At 38.0% G+C, this 20600-nt stretch overlaps 1 protein-coding gene across 12 annotated transcripts in view; it reads left to right on the plus strand.

The window, feature by feature from the left end:
* diaph2 (diaphanous-related formin 2) overlaps positions 1–20600 on the plus strand; it is a 426471-nt gene that overhangs the window by 182690 nt on the left and 223181 nt on the right. The gene's annotated exons all lie outside the window — the stretch shown is intronic.

Genomic DNA, 20600 nt, shown 5'->3' on the forward strand with positions numbered 1-20600 from the left:
CACTCCCTGTCATCTCCCTTGAACCTCGAGTCAGAAACTTCCTGCATTTTTTTTCTTTCATCGTTTTCTTACCTCAGTGTCCACACCATTCATATTTCACATGTGTCTGTTTCACTGTCTATGTTTGTGTTTGTCTGCAAGTCGCTGTGTTTTTAAAGGAAAAAATAATTTTCCAAATGGATCCAGTTTCTTATCTGAAAATCTAAATGCTGTAATAATTAAAATATTTCAAATATATATATATATATATATAATGTATGTTAAAGAATACAAATAAATAAATAAAGAAGCAATAAATTATAAAATGCTTAGGGATGGCAACAAGATTGGATCCTACATCAAACCTTTTTTTTTTTTTTCATCTTTCACTGTTTATTTGGTTCACATAAGTAAAAACCTCTTCATGTGCAGATGTCTACATAGACTCCTGCAAATTTCAAGTATTGTGCAAGTGTTGGCTTTGTCTTGATGTTTTTTTTTGCCTTTTATGTAGTGTGTTCCTTAAGTCTGAGGAAGCCGGCTCCTGCTGTGCTGCTGCACTTAGGCTTTAAACACGCTGAACTCCAGGTCTTTTGTTAGCTTTGCACTGCTGCTGCACCTTTGCCCAACCTAAACTATCATGTAAAAGAAAACTGCATCCGTAAAAGTGTCAGACTTGAGGCAGTGCTATGGGAAACGAGCATTAGCTTTCAAAGGCAGTGCAAAGCCCAGAATACATGCCGAATGAAGCACATTACTGGAAAACACTGACTCGGTTAACATCCAAACCCACTGTGGTTTTCTGGTAGCTGTTTCATCGTCTCAGCATCTTATGAAGTCAGCACTATGTTTTGGCTGACTAGAGTCTGGCCTTTGTATAGATTTTTATGCCGCATGGAGAGTACAACTCCAAGCATGGTTGGAAACTGTTAAGTAGGGGAGCTTGTGGTTTAAAGACTTTCAAAGATTACTTTGACTGCAGGGATTTGCATTGAGGTGTTTCGGCTCCCCTCGCCTCGCTTACCTTTACCAACTTTCATCCAATCCTGCTCCAGCAAAGGTAAAGCAGCTTATTAACCTCTCAGAGGCCAAAGGCATCCTTTGGGTTGGAAGATATTACACACAGACAGAGTTGGAAAAATTAACCATCGAGGACGGCGACACGTTCATCTTCATTTTAATCACACTATGAAGTCAAATACATTAGACATTTGACGTCTAAAGTTACTTTCCTACTGAAATTGAGTCAAAAGTTTAGGGAAATAAATTAAGAATGTATCATGGCGAGCTACACTTTTGGTTATCCCTGCAATAATTGTTCCCGCTGGGTTTTTAGTAGTTAGGATGTTCTAGAAATAATCAGAATTGGTCAACTTAGTGGGACATTGTAGCTCAGCCTCCCCCTCATCTCATTACTCCTGAACACAGCTGTCAGTTCTCTATCAGTAGATTGTTAGTTATTCCTTGTTAAACACAAATGTATTACACTTTTTGCTGTGCTACCAGGTGTAAAATGCTCATTATAAAGAAAACCAAACACTAACTGGTGGATGAATGTTGACAAGTAATGCTATTCTACTATGTCTATTTTTACTCATGCTTTATTGGGGAAATGCAGTCTTTCTGTATCTTTCTCATCTTTTATCGCTATTACATTCGAATAGAAAATGGGGTTGACAGGAAATGCATAAGTCATATAACAAGTAGCAAATAAAGCAGTATGTTTTTATTATTCCTGTTGCTCTGTAATATGCTTAGGCTGCTGTTCCATCCAAGTTATTGACTGCATGTACTTGAAATTGAGTTGAGTTTTGAATCTTTAAGGATTTCCTCAATGGGGTTGAATGACTTTTTTTTAGGCTTTCATCTTTCTTTACTCTCATTACTCCCAATATTTTTCAATCATTCATTACATTTTTTTTTAAATGTCACTATACATTTTGATCACATGTCCCACAACCAATTGTGTGGCTCTCGGGAACCATTTGATGGTTTAACCCTCCAATCCAACCCTTGACGTGGAGTGTCCAGCCGGAAAGGCATTCTTTCGTCTTTAATATGACCTGATTGAGGTTTCAAACCGACAATCTCCCAGGTGTAGGGAGAATGCTCTTGCACCGGTCCACTAGCTTTCTAGCCATCTTGTATATTCACCAGTAATCTTGTGAATATTATTCATCGTGAAGTAATTCGCAACACAAAGACGTATATTTGATTATTTTGTGCTAGTTTTTGCCCAAACTTATGCCAGTCATATGGATTGTGAGCTTTCCCGTGTCTGGAGATTATTCAAACAAAATATTCAAGGGGAAATCTCCTCAGTAATAGCTTGTAAAATCTATTAGGTGTCCTGCTGTTTGCTGAAGGTAAAGGTGTGACAGTGCACTCCGGTCACCTTGTAGCCCATTACTTTGGTCATGACCCCTGTGGTCCTGCCTCTAGAAGAGGGACAATAAAAAAAAATCAAAAACAAAAGTATAGTTTTGTTGTTTTATTTATTTGTCTTAGACATCTGTGTGTGATGCTGCAGCCACTATGGGGTGTGTCCTGTAGCATATGCAATGGGGTGGGGGTTTGTTTGTCAAAGGTGCAGAAGATATTTGGACCATAAATGAATCAGGATTGACCGGACTCTTTGTCATGCTCCATAAGCTTCGTTTGCATCATTCTGAACCTTCTTATTTAATCTATCTATTGGTTTCCTCCCCCTAAACTGTGTAGTGCGTTTGTGTCCTCATGCAAATGCACGCATGTTGTGGTAATGAGGGCTCCTGGTGGCGCACAATTAACACAACAAATGTCCCCAAAGGCTAAGATTACCAATGAGCACAGACATATAAAAAAAGCTCATGAGAGACTTTTTTTTGAAGTTTTTTGTGTGTGTGTGCATACGTCAGACCGTTGCTCGCGTTGGCATAGTTTTATTGCTGCCATCTCTGTCTCTCAGGCAGACACACATGAACACACACTCACACAAAGCCAGCAGTCCCTCTAGATGTGCAGGCGCCTCACATGCAAGCTGGCAGGATTCCGCCTGCCTTCCTTTCCCCGACAGTCTCGCTCGCACAGACTGGTCCAACAAAGATAAACACATGCTGGGTAGATTATTAGAAAAGTATTGAAGGCCCCACAGCGGAGCATCTAGCACACCATTGTGCTCCCATCGTAGTTCTGCCTCATACAATCCGATGCAGCCTCCCCCCGCAGTATTCTTAAACATGCTTAGACACAGGTGGGTGCTGATACCAGCAGGGCAGCTACAGCAGACTCCAATCATATTTCACTGTCAAAAGAAACTTCTGGCGCATTGTTTTCACTAATAGCACATTACTGACGCGTCGGTGCTCCAGTGGCTGAGAAGCAGACATAGTAGCGTGGTAGTTCACAGCTGTAGGATCAGATATAGTCTTAATTCTCTCTCATTTTGTTGTATTTACTACCGTCACCCATGACATCCTCATTCTGATGAGGCTACTTCTTTCAGTTTTATGTTTGACACCACTGCAGAATCGTTTAAAGAAACGCTCATTGCTGATGCCCTTAAAGCCTTCACCCACTAATTAGCCGAACAAACTTCCCGTCTGCCTTAAAAAGAGACACAAGCTTTAATTTTTGCGTGCATGGTCGCTGTTCTTGTTTGTTCAGATGAATGAGCGGCGTTGCTACTATTCAGTACGCAGAGGTAGAGCTGTGTAACCCTGCAATCGCGTTTGACACGAGGGCAAAAGAAAACCTTTCAGATATTTCATAAAGCTCAATTCAATGCCTTCTCTCAATATTTGTTCTTACAACATGCATCTAAACAACCTGTACAAAACTTCTAATACTGGCATAATGGATGCTATTTCTCAATCATTTTGAAGTTACATCATGTTTGTCACTCTCAATGTAGCTTTTTGGAGAACTTCATGAACTTTTTAGTTACTTCATTTGCAGTCTTTCCGCTTTTTCTCTCTCAATTAAAAATAAAGCAAAAACAATAGGAGGAGTTGTGCTTCTTCCCTGGTCTAAATCTGGAATTTGCTGCTCGTTCCAATGATCCTGCAGGAGACTATAAAAATTCTGTGACTTTTTTTTTTGGAATATTTTTTGTGAACCCCACAGATGTTAAAAACAATAGCTAATAGCTCTTTAAAAACATTTAAATTGTCCTGTGTTGCAATGGTTTGAACTTCTGCAGGTTAACTTGACCATGTTGGTGTGCTTGAATGCCCTTAGCTTCGCCTGACTGATGGCATACTTGTGTCAGAGTGCATTTGAACAGAGTAAAGTGGCTGGTTAAAAGTGTATGCCACCTTTACTGCAGTGCATCAAGTTACCCCAGCAGCCCTTTTGCAAAGGTCTCCAATAAAGAGGAAACTGTTAAAAGGGAAACCCAAACAAAGAGGAAGCTGTGTCACTAGATACATTTTCACTGAACCGCTTAAATTGCAATTCTCAAATGAAACTGGCATCTTCAGGCAGTTTCCAAAAATAAAAAGAGCAAAAAACAAAAAAGCAAAATATTTAATGATGCTATTCTTAGCACACTGGAGCAGAACAGTTAATAACATTAAAAGACTTATACTTATGTGGTAAATTAAACATATTTTTAAAGTTATATTTATACTTTTAAATGATCTAGTTTAAATATTTTTGTTTCATTTTTACTTACAGAAAAGTTAATATTTGAAATGTCTATCATCATTTTATACCAAAATGTGTCAACAACTAGAGAAAAGTAAAATCCTTTAACTATAACTTTTATCCATAGACCAAAAAGTTAAGCAAATGTCAGGTCATTTTTAAAGTATATTGTTAAGAATGAATAATTTGTGACAAAACAATATTTCTAAGGACTGTTTAATGTGAGTTCATGAACTCCTTCCCCTCATAAGCATATCTAGTAATCGATTAACACATGTTCAGACTCAGAGGCTAATTTAAAAAAATAAAAACAAATCTTCCTGCCAGAAGGGGGCACTGTGATATAGGCCACAAACAAAACCTCTCTGACAAGGGGAGAGAACACATCCCATTCCAGGCTCAGTCTATCTCAGGGGTTCTTCTTCATCATAGTTTTACATGTATCCATCACAGTATCCCTGCTATCAAAACACACATTGATGGGTTTCTGTATGTTGTGGATAGTTCAGCCGGGAGAGGAGAAGTCATTTTCTGAGGGAATGCCACAGTATTAACTTTCATATGTTTCTTCTCCCTAAAGAAAACCTGTATTTCAATACTACAGACAATCTTGACTTTTTCACTATTTGGTCATGGTTTCTGTCAAGTCAAGTTGAATCTTATCTGTCAAGAGTGTGTGTTTGGAAGGCTATGAGTTCAGAGTTACGTGTTACTGAAAAGATAAGAAGTGTTTGGCAAAGGAATGCTCACTCCCTTTTCTTTGAGCAAAAAAAGAAAAAAAAAGGATAAAAAAAAGCTTAACTTGAATTAACTGCTTGTGTTAGAACACAATGAAATGTCATAGAACTGACTGCTCTTTTTTTGACTTACCATGATTTATTGTATCTGGAGATGTTTGCTCCTTTCAGCATAAAACACGTGATTTTTTTATCTTTTAAAACAATGTCGTTTTTGCTTCATGAAAACTACCCCATGCATTTTCTAGTTCTCGTGTTCTGTGTGGATGCGTCAAATTCACGCAGTCAGTTCAGATTAACGTCCGATGTAAAATTAAATTCAGTTCTGCACTGGTACTTTAACAATACAAAGGTTAACGCTGTTAATTGCGGTGGTCCACATCAAGGATAATAATTAAGACAATTAAGATTTGATCATCAGCACCACTCAGGACTAATATTTGGTAAAAAGAAATTACATGCCTAAATTGCTCACTCAAGATGTTGAACTCAATAGGAATGTGTGAATGGATGGACGGGATGCTGCACCTCTTGTTCCATAAAAATGTGGGCGGATTTAGGTATTAAACTTTATAAAATGTCCTAAAAGAATACAAAATATCTGTAGGAATTATTCACTGGAGGTTGATATCATTATTTAGTTCAGCAATTGCTCATAGATGCAGTTTTTCTCTAAGCACACATTTTACTGTACTGTATTGTCCTCCTCATCCTTTCAGAGAAAACGTTAAACCATGAGGACATTGCAGGACTCCTTTTAAGCAGTGGGAACTGTAAAGCTTTACCAGTGATGGAAGAGGGATTTTCACAATCTTTGATACAGTTACGATGACTCTTTGGAGTGCCTTCTTGTCTGTCGCTGTGCAGCTGGCAAATTGCACACACATGCAGGAAGTGTTGAGGCTTTTGTTGGATCTCTGGTAGAAGGACCCCAGCAGACTTTGGGCTACGTGGTGCTTCCTGAGATAACTCAGAAAGTAAAACTTCTGCTGAGCCTTCTCTCACCAGCCTGGCTCCCTGTTTGAGTTCCTCAGCTATGTCAATTATCAGGAGGCCAACACTTGCCACCTTATTCAATTGATTCCTACCGATGTTCAGTCGTTTGATTTTGCCTGGAAACTTTTTATTAACTTTTTTGTCTACGGCCACCAGCTCCTTACAGAGACCTGATACGCTACTTTTCAGTAATTTTCCTTATCCTTCTTAAGATAAGCCCCTCTGTTGCGTAATCATCAGGACATGTGATGATGGTATTACTGGGGTGAGAAGGGGTGCAGCGGTGGGCTTAGACACTATTCAGCTCAGGGCTAATTGCACAGTTCTGCAGCAGCAAGTGCTTAGGTACACTGTGAAGCTTTGGTGGTCTACTATGACCGTTGAGGGTTACTTTCATCTCAATGCATATATAGTTTGCCAGTCTCAGGCTGAACAGTTTGCACACTGTGCTTTGTGGAAGGTGGTGTCAAATGAACTCTACCAAAAGAAGTAAAGCCAGGGTGAGCCATCTCACCATCGTAGTGGGGTCGTCAGTTGTTCTAGCCAGATAAACCTTCACTGTTAAGTGTTGAATTATGGGGTAAAATTTGTGATCTCCCACAAAAGTCTATTGCAGCTTTTCATCACTAAAGAAGTAATTTCTTATCAATGTAGGCGATGATGGATTTTCTGCGCAGCAGTGTATGCTTGGAGTTCTTCAGACAGGATTGTAGAATGCAACACGAACTAATTAAAAATCATTGCAAAATAGCCTGAGCTATGTGTCTTAGAAATCAATCAGTACACACACACACACACCCACACCCACACACACACACACACACACACACATACACCCAACAATGACAAGCACATTTAGTATAAGTTCCCTTTTATTGTGAGGTGTGACAAAGCTGCCACTGTTGAGTCGTTACTAAGTTTGTCAAAAATGATCTTAAGTTCCTTCTATGACACATTACCTTTTAGAGCCTGACCTGTGATTGGTGAAATGTTAATAAACCTGTTGACCTTTATTGCAGTTAAAATGGTCTATGACCACAAAGGTGGTCTTTAATCTCCATCCAGTATTTCATCATGGCCTTCTTGAGGTCTCTCTTCATGTTGGCATAAGTCATGCTGTAGTGAACGCTGTCACAAAACCTCAAGCAGGATACCTCCCCAGTTATCCTGTTTTTTTTGGTCAGGAAAGACTTTGTTTTTTTGTTTTGTTTTTCTGGTTTTGAACTACATCTAACCAGGGATGTGGGCATTTATGGTCAGATTGAACAGGTCTAGTCATTCCAACATTCAACAAATGTGTTTTGTTTTTTTTTCATTTGGACCTCTCTTTCATTGTCATTACATTTGATAAGTATAATGTAAATAGATGTTAGGGACATGGTCATAACCATCAGACACAATCAATGTTGTTTAGCATTTAGCATTTAGCCTTCCCTATTATTGGCAGGATAAGAGTGAATAGGAAAATACAGGACATTACAGAATGAGAGCTGAGTTCTCGGCTTTGATTGTTTTTTACACCAATTTAAAGTGAAATCGTTGATAAAAGTACACTATATCACTGATAACTTTACATTTATGGACTGTGCGCCTTAGAGTTTGGAACTGTTAATGCTTACGCTATCCCATAACCTTCCAGATCTTAAACACAAAATTCCCCTAAGCAGATGTTCTTCAGAGGCTAACAATCTTTCAGTTCCTTTTTTGTTAAGTTAATCCAAAAGTATTGGGGGAATTGTAGACATAATTTTAGTTAAATGTGGTTTTATTTTGGCAAAATTTTACATTTTATTTCTGTTTTACCTTTAACACATTTTATTTATAGTTCTATTCCTTCTTTATGCAATTTTAACCTGTGTTATTAAGCCCTTTAGGATCTTTTTTCTTTCTTTCTGGGGGGTAAAAGCACTATATCAACAAACGTTCTTACTGTTAACTGATACTGCAGCTGTAGACAGCTAAAACAGGCTAATACATATATTTCTGATAGTCAATGCCACTGCTGCAGTAAAAGGGGCAAGAACTTCACTTCTTCATTAAAGGATGTGGGGAAAAAGTGGATAGAATAGAACTATTCATCTCACAAAGGGAAATAGCCTTGTTACTGTAGCAATACACTTAAAAATAACAATGATTATTAATAATTAATAGTCATTTTAAGGCTTAGACTTTTGCCAAATTGTTTGAGTTATTACCTTGTAGTAGTCTATTCAGAACTAGATAATGATAGCAATTAAATAATTCATAAAACAAGTATTTTTTTTCTTGAAAAAAATAACCAATGTTATTTACCCAATAGTATTTAAAAATGCAATATATGTGCAAAAAAAAGAAATAATACATCCATTTTCATTTTTGTAAGACCACTTTTTACACTCAATATTTGTAACTTATGAATATACTATACTAATGAAAATATTGCTGGTATTTTGTGCTACTATAATGCCCAATTCAAGAACACATGGAATTTTTATTTTTCTTTCATTGTAAAAAGCCATCTTTTGTAATCTCTTACCATTCATTCACAAAGGACCCTGGGAAATAAAAAAAAATCTAAAAGGCACAGATCATTTTACAATATGGTTACCAAGGCTACTTGTGGGATTTCCAATTAAGATATAATCTGTTATCTGTTCAGACGTGTAATAAGCACAACAAAGTCAGAGGGGGACCCCCTGGAATTTATATCAGACCACTTGAAATAACCATCAAGGCCACCTATCTGATGTGCTGCCAATACCTGCTTACTTGGCCAATTATGTCCCCATGCAGGTTGTTATGCTGTTAATAAGGAATGTGTCAGGGCTACTGTCTTTCTGGTGTGTAATGGGTCAATGCCAGCTAAGTGCATGGGTTGGAAGCATTTTGCGATGCTTGTACGCTTCTTTTCATCTAAAATCAATGTCTGCCTTTGTATGAGTGTACACAAAAGTAGCTACATACATCATGAGAGGCCATTGTGGGCCGGAGCTCATGTGTTCTTCCTTTATAATTAAGACTTTGCTGAACCCAATCAGCCACAAAGGCTATCATTGAAAGAAAAACATTGATGACCTTCATTACTTCTTGGAGCCAATTAGAATATGAAAAAGAGTGTAGGGTATGTGTGTGAAACAGTTATAGAAATGAGATGCAATGGGAACAAAGACAGCTTTTCTCCAATTTCACTTTATTTTTTTTTATTTTTAGACTCCATATACCAAAATCCTTTAAATACATGTTGATTTTATGCATTTTCAGTTTTCACGTGGGTGAGTGGAATAGTTTATTTGCAGAGCTTATATTGATGATTTGTTTTTCTAATTTTAACTTTAAATAGTTCTAATGCAATGCAGATATTTATCAGGGTAACAATCATTTAAGGATCTTTGGAGGCAGATACCCCCACAGAAATGTGGAATTATGGGCTAGGTCGACTAACCACTTTCAGCCATTTTCGACTATGTACAATGTCCCAACCAAAAAAATTAATAAGTCCTCACTCATCCCAGCAAATGAACAAGTGACAGAATACACACATATTCACTCACATTTATCCAAACATATGTGCCAGCTCCAAATAGTTCAGAGGAGTGGTACTTTAATTAGGCTTAGACAGCACCCACTGGGAGTTGCTCCTGAATTTGACAGTTTTTCAAATGTCACCATCAAGTGTTTTACTTGGAATGAAAAGTGAGTCATTATTCAAATTGTGACACATCAATTCTTATTTATATATATAATTTATTTATTGCCTTTGCTTGTCTTGGAGAAGTGTTGTAATTAAGTGATTTTAATAACAGTGTTCCACATGATGGATACGGTGCGATGGTGGTTTAAAGAATGACTTGTCAGTTGGAGATGCACTGTCAGTAAATGCAGGCGTTGAAAACTAATCTGCATATTGCTTTGAGAGTTTGGTGTGTGAAAGGTTGTGATGGCGCGCTGATGCCTTCCCACTTTTTGTGGTTTCACTGAATTTGTTTTGCTTTAGTGTACGGTGAGATGTGTGTTTTGTTCTAAAGTGGAAGACCATTTCTCCATGGTCTTTTCCATTTCTTTAATGGTGTTAACATCTGTGCATCTTCTGCATGCCACTCATTACCAGTTAATCGTCATCTTTAATGGACTTGTTTTTTTAATTTTATTTTAAGATTAATAATCAAATTAGCAAGTTGTCCTTTTGGATCATGCACCCAAAATGTTGTAGGGTTGATGTACTGCATCATGTGCTTTTTATCACAGCGCCCTTACTGTGACCATTGAGTTTGTACATATTTTTTATAATGTACAATCAGTAAAGCTTTTAGCTCAGGTTTTCTTGACCTTTACATATAGACGAGGGAGATTCTGCTGTAAATAAAACACATTTCCATTGAGAACATTTTTTTTTCTTTGTACTTCTCAGTCTGATATGAGTTGTCTTTTGAATGACCTGAATCTTTGCTGCGACTACTCTCCCACAGCAGCTTTTTCTATATGAAACATTCTCGTTTGTTGGCAACTTTACAAATCACTTCAGATACCTCCCTCAAGCCTCTGAAAGCTCTTAGTTTTATACTAAATCAGTTTTATTGTCTTTTTCAGTATCGCTCTTTTATTCACAGAGACAATACATGCTTGTAAGTGTGATGTCTTACTTCAGACTGCATTCACATTTGTTCAGATACTTTAGGTAAGTAGGTGCTGTTGAAGTTTCATACAGGATTATGCTTGGATAGGATTTTCTTTTATATCCATCAAGCTTTCTTTATTTAATAACAGTCAAACTAAAAAAAAAGATGTCAGTGTTTTAAAACAAAAACATATATTTAATTCTGCTCTATACCTGTTTTTGTTTGCATGACTTTTAGCTCAGTCTGGAACAAGAAAATATCTTAGGCTGCTTTGAAGCCAAACTGTTTCTTTCCTTGTAACCTCGGCCTTCAAATGCAGCAGTTCCCCTTGTCATGACCAATACTCCTCAGTTTTTATTTGTTTTTTGTTTGTGGTTCAGATTTTATTTGGTTGGATTTTAGGGTTATCGTTAACTTTCAGGGGTTTAATGATTCATTTCAACAACAATTGTATTTATAGTGTAATTTTTGGTTGCTGATGCAAATCATTGTTATTTTGATTCATTTGGAAAAAATCTGATTTGCTGACCTAAAATCGATCTGGGACATCTTAGCCTGCCTACAGTGCAGGTTAAGTTTTTCAGATTCCTTGTATTTCTTGGAAGCATAATAAAGTGTAAATTTAATAGCCCACTGCAGTTTTTCCACATCAAAATAATACAAACAGAACATTTTTGGAAGGTTCTATCACACTGTATGGTCACGTCTTAGCAAAATTCAAAGTGTCTCCACACATTGGTCTGGAAGGATGGCCATCACATGTGTGTTGCCCGCTGTGATGCCCCTGGTCATTTTCATTCATAGTCAAATAAACCTACCATGCCTCAATCCAAATGGTATTTTCCAATGTTGATTATAATCAATTTATTTCATTTTGAAAAAATTTGAAGTTGTGTAGGTCGATTAGATTAACAACTTTCCTCAGACAGATCGATCTGGTTGGATCGTAGGAATATAAGTCGATGATTTGATTCATTAATTAAGTTACACCCCTATTAACTTCAAACTGTATCGGGAAGGAAAAAGGGTCTATTCTTTTTTAAATCATCTTCTGTAAATACATGAGTAATTACTTTGGAAGTCTATCCTGTAGATTTTAAAATCTGGTTTTCAGTTCATCTTTTTTGAAGCTTCTTCAAGGTCAAACCCACAACCCCTTTGATAAATGAAGTATCCAAGCAGCAAACATTCTCTGCATTAGTGGTCAAACACTTTTGACCATGATGGAGCGCTCCAAAGGCGTAGTGTTTAAATTAAGGAATTACTCTTTAAAAAAAAACAGGGAAAAAAACAAACAAACTCTAGAAACATGAATTTGTATGTGAGAGTACATTAAAAAAATGAGTATTGAGAATGACTAGTTTGTTAGGTACACCCATGCGGTTTTGAATCTCCTTTAGTTTATTTTGAAAAAGGAGCATTTTTCAAGCCAGACTGAAGTCGAAAAATGAAGGGTATTCATCTGACAATCACGCCAGGGCCTTCTGTCTGTGCTCAAAGGGTTAGAGCAGAATTATAGCTGTCTTTATTTAATTTTATCATTCAACAGTTCTCCTCCAGCCTCTGTGTTTTGTTACCCAATGAACAAAGGTACCTCTCTGGCAGAATAAAGCCATTTAGAATGATGGAAGCTTTAGTGAAGCAGTGTAGTCTGATCATTTCTGTGTTTCTCTTACTCCCCTTTCTCACCAGCATTTGAATAATTAACATTGGGGTCATTTGTGCATCATTGGAAGCTATATTTCATCTGGATGATCTCAATTTAACAACATCTCTTTAGGATGATTATCTAAGTGTTTTTATATTTAGCTTCAAAGTTTGAGTCCAACTGAAAGCTCCCGTGTCAGAAGTCAGAATCCCTCTGCAACAAATCAACACATCACTTAATTAGTGGAGCTGCCTGCCAACTTCACTGTTGTGTGGTAGATGTGGACCCTTGGCTACAAATTGAAAAAAAGAAAGAAAAAAAGCAGCAATGGAGCAATAGAGGAGTATTCTTACTTGGGTGATTAAAAGTAACCTTTAGAGTTATGGAGAAGCTGTTTGCAATGCCCTTTTTATCCCTGCAAATGCCATTTTAGAACTCCAGTCTAATGATGCAGCAATAGTTTCAAGGCAATTACAATCCTCCAAATTGATCCCAAAGAATTGGAGTGGTGAGTGGGAGAAATAATGTGATATAGAGGCAGCACAAAGGCACATGTTGATCCCATATACTCCTTTTTTTTAATATTTGATACAATACCCATGTTTTTGTCAAGCCAAAAATTGTATGATCCATCATCTACAATGTTAACACACATGCAAAATGCACGCCATTCCCTCCTTATTAGTGTTAGCAGGGGAGCTCCTGTGGCTGCCCTTCAGGTATGGGAGCAGCAGGGAATGTGCCCCCTTTTGGGGCCTCGTTTTTCCCTTAACCTCTGTCTTTAAAATTGAGGGGAATTTGTGAGGCCCTGCAAATCATTTCCTCAAATGGAAAACACATCTGTAAGAGCTGCGACAAAACGAGTAAAGAAAATTACAAATGTAGAACATATTTCTATACACACATGTACAAGTCTAAAATTTAAAATGTGATAAAAGCCGTTAAGCTCATAGTGGTTGTAGATCTGCAGGATTTGACTTTTTTGTCCTTTTTAGAGTTTACATAAAATGACCTATATGGGAGGAAAAAACTGTTAAGGTGTTATTTTTCCATTCTAAATTGAATGGAATTACATTTTTAAGTTGATTATCCACAGTAATTTTTTTACTAAATCTTTTAAAATACATTTTTGTTTTTATTTCCATATGTCGTATTTTCTGCACTTCATTGTACTCTGTAGATGAATCGTCTATCTTCAAACATAAATGATAAATAAGGCGTTTCATTCTAAAAGGTTCTTTAACCGAGACAGGAGTCAGAGCTGAGTCCGTCAGTTAGTCAGGCTTCACTAATTGGGTACACAGAAATTCTAGAACTAGTTTGTATCACGCTAGACCAGAGGTGGGCACTAAGGGCCGCATTCCTGCATGTTTTCCAACATACCATGCTCTGGCATGTTCTTATTTGGCTGGACACACCTGAACCAGGTAAGAAGGCAATAGTAGGGCAAGACTATTTGGAATCATGCAGACACACCGGCCCTGGAATTGCCCACCCCTGCGCTAGACGGTTGCCACGTTGGTATGTATTCACAATAATTGTAACAGCCAACCCTGTTTGCAGCACTTAAAAGAAAACAGACTTATACCACTCAAATAGATATTACTGTGACCACACTAACTCTTCATTTTGTTATTAGAAAGAAAAAAAAACACAGCCTGACACAGCTTTACATATCTTTTTACATTCAACCTTGTTTTTAACTCGTAAAAAACAGACTGGCATTTTGAAGAGCACCACGTACCTCTTAGAATTGCTTCAATGTTAGTATCCATTTATAAGGCATTGTTGTTGTTCACCTTTGGGCATATCCCGTCAGGAGTCGCCACAGCACACAGGTGGTTTGGCAGAGAGTTTGTATGCCGGATGCCCTTCCTGACACAACTCTATATTGTCATGGTACAGAGAAACCCAGATTGGCAGCAGACAAAGGGTTTTGGCTAAGGACCCACACTAGATTTGGGTTTGGGATTCATTGAAAACCAAACCCAGGTTTCCTGTGCGGCAGTCCTACATTGAGCCAACTGAGCCATTCAGCTGTTCCTCTGGATTATGAGGCATCAACAATCAAGCGTTTTAACCCTTGTGCTATCTTAGATGACCCCACCCTTACATTGACGTGTTCTCCCTACCATGACAAAGGTGGATAAAGGTGGAAAGATTTCATGTAATCCATGGACACCAGTGAACATCACAAATCATTGAAGAAAAAAGGTTCAGCGCACTGTCTAGTGGGTCTAGATGACCCAACTCCCAATGTTTAAGTGCCTGGGATAGCACAAGGGTTACGGGTGCCTAATAGTGCGGAAAATATAGTATATTTTCTTAAGATATTAAATAATACTGTCATAGACTTATTAAGTCATTTGCATTATTTTTTTTTATGTAAATAAACAAACATGTTAAACAGACAATGTCTTTGGAACTTTTGGGTATTATAACCTGATTGCTTCATGCGCTGTATTTGTATTATATGGTTGAATCAAGGATCAATTTGATAAAACAGAGAAACTAGCTAAAAAGTTTATATACAAGAATAAAAAAAGATTTCAGTCTGGGAAACAGCAGGCATTTTATTAAGGTGTTTTTAATTAACTTCGCCTTCGGAGTCCAATGGCCCATAAGCACAGTCCAGCATGAGTAGGCAGATAGCCTCCGGTTTGACTGCAACCTCAACAAATCTTCAGTGTCAACTGTCTGTATTCAGTGTAAAAAGCAGAAGAAGGTAGTTGACATACAGCGCTCTTGGATCAGCTTTCACTTTTAGTCTGAATTTGGGGCTTCAACGCTAAGGATGGCAATTTCCCATTTCCACATCCCCCTCAAATCTTTAGGTCTGTCCTACAAGTGGAGTTGGGAAATTGGAAAGATGGAGAGCAGGTGTAATATGATTGTGATCAGTGTAGCAGAAAGCCGTGGGATCCAAAATTCAGGGCCTGACAGTTACAGTCTGCTCTTCTATTACTTTGAGAACCCCAGCTGAGGCCATCTGTTTGTCTGGTCATGCAGCATCACTCAGTCATGGTTATGATATAGTAGATGTTTTATTAATTACATGTTTGTCATAAATAAAGCAGTATATTTTTGATTAGATGAAGAAAGAGTGCATCCAGACTGATAAACAGAGTTTTTTGACAGGTTGGTAATACTTGTCTTTGTGCAGCAATGGACATTACAATTTATAAACAATGCTTTTTTTCCCTTGCTGGAATATTTAGATCAGGTAAAACCTTTACTAGTTCACATTGAATATAATCAAGGAATTTACTTTTTCTTTTTTAAAAGGGTTTTTCAAGTTGTAACTTGAAATATTGCCAGATCAGCAGTAAATTACAGTGTTATTTACAAAAAATGTGTTAGGATCCTTTGCAGAACATTAGTTTACAAAACTCTGAGTCACATCTTGGTGCTTCTAAAGCTGGAAAAAAACTGAGTCCAATATTTGTCAAATCATTCTTTATTTCTGATCAACAGAACATTATTTGGGCAGAGCTTAATCATTTTGAGTTTGATTATTTGTGAAACACCAGAAAAACCTACAAACATGTTTTGGTGATGTGGAATAACATATTTAGAAGAGATAACTTTTTTCACTGAGATTGGTGTGTTCTTTTGGGGTTAACATAGAAGAAGCAGCAAACATCTTTGTGGAGTAAGACTCAGTGACAATGGTTTTGCCAGGAATGTCTTTTTTATTTTTTTGTAATTCAGGGTTTTCTCCCATAAAAATAGCAATTGGGGTTTGATCCACTTTTTGTGATTAAAAGGCACCAGACAACAGTCTGAAGCTCCTGCCTCGGACGTAGACATGTTCTGTAATTATGGCAGTAGCATAGTCTTCTATTTGCACTTAACGTCATCCCCCTACAGCAGTGACCATCTGAACTTGGATATCCTTAACTTCTCTGGTTTTCCCTCAACTGTCAAAAATTTGATGTGATTAGTTGTGGGTTCAATGGTTGTGTTTCCTCCTCTTTTTGAGGAAGTATATATATCAGTTATAATATTATATTCACTTTCAAGTTCCATCTGGTGTGTATGCCGTTTAATGATCAGATCAAGTGTTGCAGTGAGAGTTTGTGGCTGCTCACAGAGCTGCAGTCTTCAGCAGGTATTCACCAACATTTACATCCACGCTGCTGTAGTTTGGGCTAAACTGTTGCATTAATAATCCTTTCAGGTATTTTTCCACCTTTTTTTTCCATCTGGCTCTAAGGGGAGACAAAGCTCTGCAGTTTGGTGTTAGAGTATGAACAGACAAAAATCTTTTGGCCAGCATAAATCGCTGCAGGAAGGTACTTTAGCAGTGTTATGTCATTGATGTTCGCATATTTACTCCGACATATCTGGAAATGCTTTTTCCTGTTGGCAGACACACATGAAAGGCAGACTTTGAAAACCATTAAAACAGATAAAGTCGTGCCACACATCAAAAATAGCCTCATGGATTTAGCTCTGTCAGCATCATGAAGCAGGCGGATATACTGGAAGGAGTCTGTGTATTTGGCTAGCTATGAAGGCTTTTTATTTGTAAATCTAAGTCATCTTGCTTAAAACCCATTTGTTTGCAGTTCATGCTTGAAAGAAAGTGTCCAGTTTGCAAGATTATTTATAATTGATGTAAAACTAAACTACTTTTCTCACTTTACATGGATGCTTGACCGATCACAGGCAACTTCTCAAAAAGTGTGCATTTCTTTTCTTGTTTCACTGCCAGCATTTGGGAGTACAAACAACCATGTTTTCTTACAAACATAGATCAACATTTTTACTCAAAACTACAAAAGGAATGATGGATTTCTTCTGTTTTTAGTAGACTTTTTGATGACCCTGAGTGACTTTTCTCTTTGAATACACCCTTGATTTGGTGCATGTGGTTATTATTTTTGGAAAATACTCCCAGTTGAGTCTTGTGAAACAGGTTCTTGCGACCCCCTTACTTGTGGGAGACATTCCTCAGCTTTTTCTCTTGGTTGGGAGTGTTAGGGCTGGGCTGCTTTTATTTTTATTTTTTTAAGCTTCCCACCACATTGTGTGCCTCAGATAGCTGCATTTTTATCCCTTTCTCCTGTCTAACCATCTGTACGCAGACTTACTCGCTCAGCCTGAACTCACAGCTGCTTTTTCCTTCACTTCTATCGTCTCCTCACAGTTTAATCATCTGGGAAAATATTTATTCACGGTCTATCATTTTTACCTCCCTTGGATGTGTTGATAGGGCTGTCTTTTAGAAGCACTGCCACTTCACCTGCCTTCAAGGTGAACTGTATTGTTTGAACACAGAGACTCTTGTATGGGTGGAAATTTGTTATTCTAAAGTCATACACTTTTGCTCCTAAGTACAGTACAAACATTTTAGAATATTGGCACAGACATTTGCATGTTTAATATGCTTTTATGTAAAGACCCACTTTGATCAAAACTGTGGCGTTTCTCTCAGGACATATATGAAGAAAAGTCACCTTAAAATTGCATTTCTGAGGTTTTCTTTATTCAAATTGTTGTGAAACAGGAGGAGACAAAAAAACGCGTTGGAGACAGCTACTAGCTGTGATGTAGGTACTACAGTCACAGAGTCACAAACTCTCTGTTCCGCTACATATCGGTGCATCTACTTGAAGGCAAATAGATCCATGTATGTCTTCATATTCCTTGTCTGAACTGGCATCTGAATCATAACTGCACGGCTGGATAGCTTCAATATTGTTCGACATTTGTGTTGCACCTGTAATGTTAGGTTTGGGTTGTGAGGGGCTGTAAGCTAGCGGGAGAGAGTGTAAACAGAGGGGTGATGGGAAGTCACGGAAGGCTTACTTTGTGGGAACAGTCCCACCCACAGCTCAGAAGGAAAATTTCAGATGAACTACTTCTGCTCTGGAGAAACTATGTCCTAGAATACGACACCGTTTTTTAAAATTTTGCCCCAAAATGGCACACTCATAATTAAAAGAACACTGGGAACGTTTTTAAATAGATCAAAAGATGACCGGAAGGCGACTTTAAGGGTACTACATTGAGGCAGCCGTGGCTGAGCGGTCGACCTCTGATGGGAAGGTGACAGGTTTGGTTCTATGGTTCGAACTGTCCTTGGGAAAGACCCTGAACCTTACATTGCTTCTAGTGGTTATAGCTTAGTGCTAGCGTAAGGCAGTGAAGCCACCACCATCAATGTGTGAATGGGAGTAAGACTGAAAAATGCTTTGGGCCTTCAAGGAAGATAGAAAACCCACATATACCCAATTTACCACTTGCCAATTAATTATGATCACAATTTACCTCTCTTTTCATTAAATGTACAAGTTGTTCTACATATCTTCTCTTTGCTAGCACTGGATCAAGAAAAGTATTAGAAAAGGTTATAGTTTGTTAAGGAAAATACAAACTATACATTTTTGGTGCCACCCACAGTTACTGAAAATGTAAGTAGCTTGCCTTTGAGATTCCTACACAATCAAGTTTTCTATAACCCAGAGGCCAAAAAATTCAGCTCTTCAGTCCGAGTTTTTTAAGGTTCCAGTGCTCTGTTGAATAGGATCCACGAGACACCAAAGTTTATCCTTTCAAAGTTCAGATAGAACCTATTCATCAAACCTCACTGGAACATGTCAGACTTCATTCATTTTTGGGGCACAATGAAAACTAATCATTCACCGATCAATAAATCTGTATAGCTGAAGTCAGATGTAGAGATGATGAAAAATGAATTATGAGTTTGCTAAGACTTTCTTTCTTGCAGACATTCATCATTGTCAACAAAATGACTACAGCAAGTATTCAATTAAGACCTCTGGGCTCTTTCCCTCATTTATTATTCTGGGGCTAATTTGCAACTCTAGATTTGTCTTTTGTCACTTTCAGGCCAGGAAGGAATGGTCAAATAATGACTCTCTCTGCTCATCTCCCTATAGTGAGCTAAACACCTCTCTAGGACAATTTTTAAATGAATGTAAAAGTAAAAATACTGTTCTCTCAACACTGCATTTTGTATGTATATATATATATATATATATATATATATTGTGTGTGAATATCCTTTTTGTTTGTACTGACTCAACCGATGCATCAGGTGAAGCTGTGCTAGTTTTCGTGTCCAGACCATTACTTTTTTCAACACAGTCTGCAATTTCCTACCCCTCGTGCCATCTCACATTGAGAACTCTTGACTGCAGAATTGTTTGTCTTGCCTTAGGCTGCTGTGCAGACTCACCGATTGCCTTTTCATCAAGGGGGCAGGAGTGTGCTATGCGGAAGAGGTGAATGTCGTGCTGAGTGGCAAGTGGAGGGGGAGCAGTGGGAGAGCCATGGGCTGACAGAACGAAACTTAAACACTGGCCTGCGGTCTTGTCTCACAGCTGGATTCAGCTTGTTGCCTTGGGCCAGGGACCGGTTTATTGACCAACCTGGTACCCCTCACCCTCTCAATCTTTGCTACTCATGGATTTTCTGTGGACCGTGCCAAGTCTTGACAAAGACCCATGTGGTATTGATCTAATTGTTCACCTTTTTAGTCCGCAAGATGCTGCCTTCTCCTTTTCCCCCTGTTTCAACTCGTCCTCCACTGCAGATTTAAGGCTGGATCTGTTTTATCTCTCATCACAAAGAAGCAGGACCATACTGTCAGTCACCCTCAATCTGGGATTACTCATATTTTAATCCACATCAATCTTCTGACCAAGCAAGAGGAAAGGACACCCTTTAATTGAGATCTTACTGTCAATATAGCAACATCTGCTACTGTGGTTGTGTGTGCTAAAATACACATTTTACTTGTCAATCACAAACTTTTTTAAATTATTCCCTGGTGGGGTACGCTCGTCTATTCTCCACACATGACTGCATTTTGAAAATACACTGGTAACAGTGGTTGTCGTTTATCTGTGCTCACATGCACGTAGATGTATGCCAGCACATGCATACATCACACCACTTCACACTAAAACATGCTGACTTTTTATTGTTAGAACCGGTAGGTGAACAAGTGACAATTTATCCATCCAATTTCAGAACCAGCTGAATCCC

This window comes from Oryzias latipes, chromosome 10 (genome assembly GCF_053564925.1).
Source record: "Oryzias latipes strain Hd-rR chromosome 10, Olatipes_Hd-rR_3.1".
In the NCBI taxonomy this organism is placed as follows: Eukaryota; Metazoa; Chordata; class Actinopteri; order Beloniformes; family Adrianichthyidae; genus Oryzias; species Oryzias latipes.